The sequence below is a fragment of the Peromyscus californicus genome, unplaced genomic scaffold (assembly GCF_007827085.1).
Source record: "Peromyscus californicus insignis strain IS unplaced genomic scaffold, ASM782708v3 Scaffold_4__1_contigs__length_199733344, whole genome shotgun sequence".
Taxonomy (NCBI): domain Eukaryota; kingdom Metazoa; phylum Chordata; class Mammalia; order Rodentia; family Cricetidae; genus Peromyscus; species Peromyscus californicus.
In genome coordinates this window covers 170146402-170152691 of record NW_026294562.1, presented here as the reverse complement: position 1 = coordinate 170152691, position 6290 = coordinate 170146402, and positions in this window count along the sequence as shown.

Sequence of the window (6290 nt, the reverse complement as noted above, 5' to 3'; positions counted from 1 at the left end):
TTTCCTTTTCAAAGGTCTCAGTGTTGTTAGCCGGCTGTCCCTGTCTCCTTAGCATGTCCTGCCCGCGTGTGCCGTCACAACCAGCTCGCTCTCTTGTTTCGTTTTGAGACAGGGTCTCATTGTGTAACCCTGGCTGGCCTGGAACTCATGGAGACCCACCTACCTCTGCCTCTCCTTTGTTTCCTCTCTCTCTCTCTCTCTCTCTCTCTCTCTCTCTCTCTCTCTCTCCTTTGTACTAAGTAAAGAGAGAGGGCCCTGCTATATGGCATGTGCTCTACCACTGCTCTGCATTTCAAGACACACTTGCATGCTCACACACACACACACACACACACACACACACACACACACGCTTGTCCCCAGTATGGCTGATCTCCATGATCGCCTTCACTCATACAGCACCCCCCGCCCCAACCCCCAGCTCTTCTCGTCTCCATTCCCCTATGGGCAGCTGCCAGGACTAAAGTCTGCCTTCCCTTTGAGTTTCCTTTCAGATTTCAATACAGTCGCTCTCCGGAGCGCTGAGATACAGGCGTGCCCCACGATGCCTGGTTTATGTGGCGCTGGGGACTGAACCTAGAGCTTCATGCCTGCTAGACAAGCACTCTGCCGCCTGGGCCACATCCCCAGCCTCTGGAGGATTTTTGTAATTAAAGCTTGAAGACAGAACACACGAGTTTTTCCATATTGGCTGAAGGTGACCTGCAGGGCAGTGATTGGTTGGAGGGCTGTTTATAAAGCGTGCCCAATGCTTCTGGATTCACTGGAGTTGGAAGCAGGGTGCCGCGGCCTCTAGGGGGTCAGGATGAGGTTTGAATTAAAGGTTCGTCTATTCTGTAACATTTATTGTATGTGCGTGGTGTGCGCACACACAGCACAGTCGTGCGTGGTGGAGGTCAGAGGGTGATTTGCAGGAGTCAGTACTCTCCTTCCATCACGTGGGTCCCACAGATCGAACCAAGGACTCTTACCCAGCAGGCCATCTCACGCCACAAAGTGGGCACTGTGTACCAGGCTTTGCTTCCCTCTGACTTCTGTCCGTACGGTCCCCTCCCTCATTTAACAGGTGCAGGAAAATGAAGGAGACATGGAGGCCCAGTGGTTAGGGAACATCAGAGCCTGGCTTCCAAGCCGAGGTTGGTTCACCCAGGGAGAGCCTGACACTTGCCTGTGAGAGTTGGCAGCACAGTCAGCCACCCCAGAGCTCCGTCAAGTCAGCAGCGCAGGCTGTTACAGTTTTCTGTTGATGTGTACACACGCATTCTGAATGTTCCTTCTAAACATGTATTCCTGTGTATACTTGGCTGCATGTATATGACAGTATTATCTTTTTAATTAAAATCATTTTGTGTGTATGGGTGTTTTGCCTGCGGTGTGTGTGTGTGTGTGTGTGTGTGTGTGTGTGTGTGTGTGTGTAAGTGCACCGTGTGTGTGCCTGGTTCCTGCGGAGGTCAGGAGAGGGCATTGGATCCACTGGGACTGGACTTACAGCCTTCATGGTGGGGTGGACATCAACAGATCCCGGGTGCTGCCGACTGAGCTCCGGTTTCAGTGAGGGACCCTGTCTCTCGGCAGTGAGGTAGAGAACAATGGAAGACATTCGAGGACCTCCTGTGGCCTCCATGGGTGTGTGCACAGGTATGTGGAGCCATAGTCACGTGCATGCACACCCCTTACACACACAGGCCCATTGTATGTCTCACATTGTGAGTACAGTTATGAACAGTAAAGCCTACATTTGAAATTGCTAAGAAAACAGGCTTATGTATTCTCACCAAATAATAACATAAGTATATGAGGTCAGGCAAATGTTAATTAGTTAACAGCCCTTCGGTCTCTAGACCCAGGGCCAGGCCCTGCTGCTGAAGAAGGAAATATTCAGGAGATAAGAGAGAGGAGGGAGTCAAGTTTATTCAAGGTCTTGCATTTGGAGGGAGTCCTGACCCCAGACTCCTGACTTGGGGAACTCTGGGACACAAGGGGACTTTTTTTTTTTTTTTTTTTGAGAAAGGTCACACTGTGTAGCCCTAACTGGTCTGGAACTCCCTATATAAACCAGGCTAGCCTCCAGCTCACAGAGATTCGCCTGCCTGCGCCTCTGGGGTGCTGGGATTAAAGGCGTATACTACCACACCCACCCTTTTCTGAAGGGGATGGAGGTGCAGGGAGACGGGCAGGAAGGCTGCGCGCAGGGCTGGGTTTCCATCCCCAGAATGTCTCCCTTCTCCTTGTGGACGTGGACCGCCGAGGGTCACTTCCTCTCCTCTCTTTTCAAAAGCTGAACTGCTCAGCAGTTTGCATGTTTTGTGTTAGTGCATGGAGAAAAGCTGAAGCGTGCTCTGGTGTCATCTGAAGGTCAGCAGGTTTCTCTGAGCTCGAAACCCGAGGAAGGACTATTTAGGGGCTAACATCTTAGCCATTTATGTGCGGCTTTTTAGAATTTAAAGTGCTGGACCGAAACAAAGGAATATAATCCTTGCAAAAGGCCTAGTGAGGGACACAAGTTTGTACGGAGTCTTGTGTAGCCCAGGCCTTGAACTCTGTGTGTAGCCAAGGATGACCATAAACCAACACCACCACCACCCCCATCCTCCCGCCTCCACCTCCCATGTCTGGCCAGGAGGCAGCTCTCGAAGGATCAGGGGAGGAGACTGAATCTTTGCAACAGGACGATCACAGCACTTCACAGATGAGTGTGCTGTGGTTCTGGCCTCCATACATTTATCCCAAAACACTGTGTGGGGGCTGGCGACATAGTCCGGTGGCAGAGGTTCTTGCTGCTAGGCCTGATGACCTGAGTTCGATCCTCGGGACCCACATGGTAGAAAGAGAGAAGGAAGTTCCAAAAGTTGTCCTCTGCCTTCCATGTGTGTGCATGCCACACACTTGTGCACATGCATGTGAATCAACACACATTAGATAGACAAATGTGATAAAATTCATTGCCCGTCATACACATTCAATTTTTATTTATTTTACAAAAGAAAATATAGCCGGGCGGTGGTGGCGCACGCCTTTAATCCCAGCACTCAGGAGGCAGAGACAGGTGGATCTCTGTGAGTTCGAGGCCAGCCTGGGCTACAGAGTGAGTTCCAGGAAAGGCGCAAAGCTACACAGAGAAACCCTGTCTCGAAAAACCAAAAAAAAAAAAAAAAAAAAAAAAAAGAAAATATAACTCAAAAAGACAGGGGGATCAAGAGTTTTAAAAGTCAGAGAGTGTCAGAGCCCCAGAAAGCTACTGTGGGGTGATGCCTGAACAGAGGCATTAAAGGGTAAGGTAATGAGCTGTCAGGAAGGTTCAGAAGCACCCTAAGAGGTGGGAGTGCCCGGGACAGGAAGAAACAAACTCAATCCCCCCCCTCCCCCCATCTCTCTCTACTGCATCTGACAGCAGGTGTGGACGAGGGGGTTCCCAGCATGCAAAGCAGCAGGAGCTGAGTGTCCTCTAGCTAAGGTTCACACAAGGTCGTCTGCTGGCAGCAGCACCCCACAGATGGGGCTCTGTCCCCCACGCACCAGTCACAAGCCTCAGGTGTCCTATTCCCACAGAAGTCAGGGAACCCAGGTGCTAGTTTCTCATGAAGGATGGAGTGTGACATAGAGCCAGGCATGAGAGGAGGGTCTCCAGGGGCGTGGCCAGTTATCCTGAAGTTCTCAGCTTGTCGTTTTGTTTTGTTTTTCTCTTTGGTTTTGTTGGCTTTCTGAGACAGATCCTCCCTATGTAACCCAGACCGGCTTCACACTCAGGCCAGTCCCCCTGCCTCAGCCTCCTGAGTGCAGGGATTTCAGGTGTGCACCATCTGCCTTTAAATTTATTTTCATTGCATTTATTTATTTATTGTATATGTGTGGCAGTCAGAGGACAACATTCTCGTTCTCCTCTTCCAACATGTGGGTCCCTGGGGATTGAACTCGGGCCCTCAGCCTTGGCAGCAAGGGCCTTTACCTGCTGAGCCATCCTGCCAGCCTCTCCCTTTGGGGTTTTAATGGGGCTGCATTACATAGGCATACTTGATGACGTCACTGGCCGTTGCTGATCAAGGCGGCCTTCAGCCTCTGGCCTATCCCTGAGAGTTGGGGATTGGATTAGCCATGGAGGTGGCCAGAGGGTCCAACAGAGCGGCAAGAGGAAAGGGGGACAGGAGTACTTAGGAATGGAGGTACAGGCTTTCTTTTTCAAAATTTCTCACTACATTTGTTTATTTATAATGTGGACATGGGGTGGGGAGATGTGGAGTGGGGGGTAGGGGTGTGAATGTGCGCATCATGGTACACATGTGGAGGTCAGGGGGCAACACCAGGAATCATTTTCTTTCTTCCACCTTGTGAGTTCCATGGACAGAACTCAGGCCATCATGCATGGTGGCAGGCGCCTGCTGAGATGTCGTTCACACCCAGAGATACCATCTTCCTAAGTCATGGTATGGATTTATAACTTCCAGATGCACTAAGACATGATTGGAGGGCTATGTGCAAGGCCTAGCATGTTCTGGTGTATTTTTATTATTATTAATAATAAAATATTTTCCTAGTGAACCACCACTCTTCACAGTGGTTGCCTGGAGGGAAAAGGTGAGAGACACTTGTGAGTCAGGACTGGGGGGGGGGGTTGCGGGAGGAGGGGGACGTTTCAGAGTGCACTGTGCTTTCTACCACGAGATGAGCAGGGGGGGTACAAGGATTGCTGAAAACGCTCTCTGGGTGCTTGAGGAGAAAGGCCTGTGGCACTGGCAAGGGCATGTGGAAGCCGATGGACCTGCCTAGGCAAGACACCCCTAGATGACCCGGGAAGGCTGCGGTGCTGATTGACAGGCATGAAGAGAACTGGAGAGTATTTGGAAAGTCGAGCCAGAGCAAGAGGAAGTATGACTCAGGGGTGACAGACAGTTATCTCAGGGATCCATCAGACAACATGATGATTCCAGATGATAACCACAGGCAGAATTCGTGGAGTTTGCTGAAAGGAGCTGAGGGGTTTTCATGGCAAGAGTGTAGGTGCCAAGGCAGTGCATATGTTAATTAGCATACTTGTATGCAACGTGCTGAAAACACCACGCTGTTTAAAAAGTTCTTTTTGAGGGGCTGGAGAGATGGCTTGGTGCTTAAGATCCAGCTGCTCTTTAGAGGATCTGGTTCAGTTCCCAGCACCCATATCAGACAGCTCAGAACCCCCAGTAACTCCAGCTCTTAAACTCCAGATCTGATGTCCTCTGGCCTCCACAGCAGCTCCATGCATGTGGTGCACAATAACTCAGGCTAGCACACACACACATATGCATAAAGATAAAGAAATAAATCTTTTTTTAAAGAAAGTTCTTTTGATGCAGGGCAGTCTTTGGAGACAGGCTCTAACCCCAGCTGGCCCCTCACTCACAATGTAGCCCAGGCTAGCCTGGAACTTGTGGCCACCCACTAAGTGCTGGGATGACAGATGTGCACTGCCACACGTACCCGCAGAAATTTGTTCTAAGTAAGGGCCTGGACTTACTTACCTGGATGATTGAGGCTCCTCATGGTACAGGGAAAGGACGGAACTGGACAAACCTTGAGGGTGACAGAAAGCCAGGCATCGTGGTGCACACCCATAACCCCAATCCAGGGAAGTTGAGGCAGGAAGATCCTGAGTGCAAGGCCAGCCTGGGCTACATAGCAAGAGCTTTTAGAAGTTAGAGTTTGAAGAAAACACTTTTTTCCTTTTCATGAAGTGATTTTGAAGCGTACACAAGGGTATGATGGTATCAAGAACTCCCACATGTCCACTGCCCAGTCCAGGGGCATTTTACCTTGTTTCCACCGCCACCGCCCCGCCTCCTGTGGCCCCAGCCTCCCCCCAGGCCTGCTGGTTTTCTGCGTTGACTAAGCTTGGTTGCCAGTTTGATGCTCTTGGGAGGAGGGAACCTCGGGTAAGGAGTTGCTTCCATCAAGCCGGCCTGTGGGTATGTCCGTGGAGCATTTTCTTGATTGCTGATTGCTGGAGGAGGGCCCATCCTACTGTGGACAGCACTACCCCTGAGCAGGCGGTCTGAGTAATAAAAAAACAGCATCTGTAGTTGGAAGTGTCTCCAATCCCACCCGGCTCCGTGGTCCCGTGCTTGTCCCGTCCTGCCTGGCCCCACGGTCCTGCAGCTGCTTATAAAATAATCATTCAGAGGCTTATATTAATTACCAATTGTTTGGTCTATGGCTCAGGCTCCTTGCTAGCTAGCTCTTTCATCTTAAATTAACCCATTTCTATTCATCTATTGTCACGTAGCTGTGGCTTTACCTGCGTCCTTGGACAGCAGTTCGGC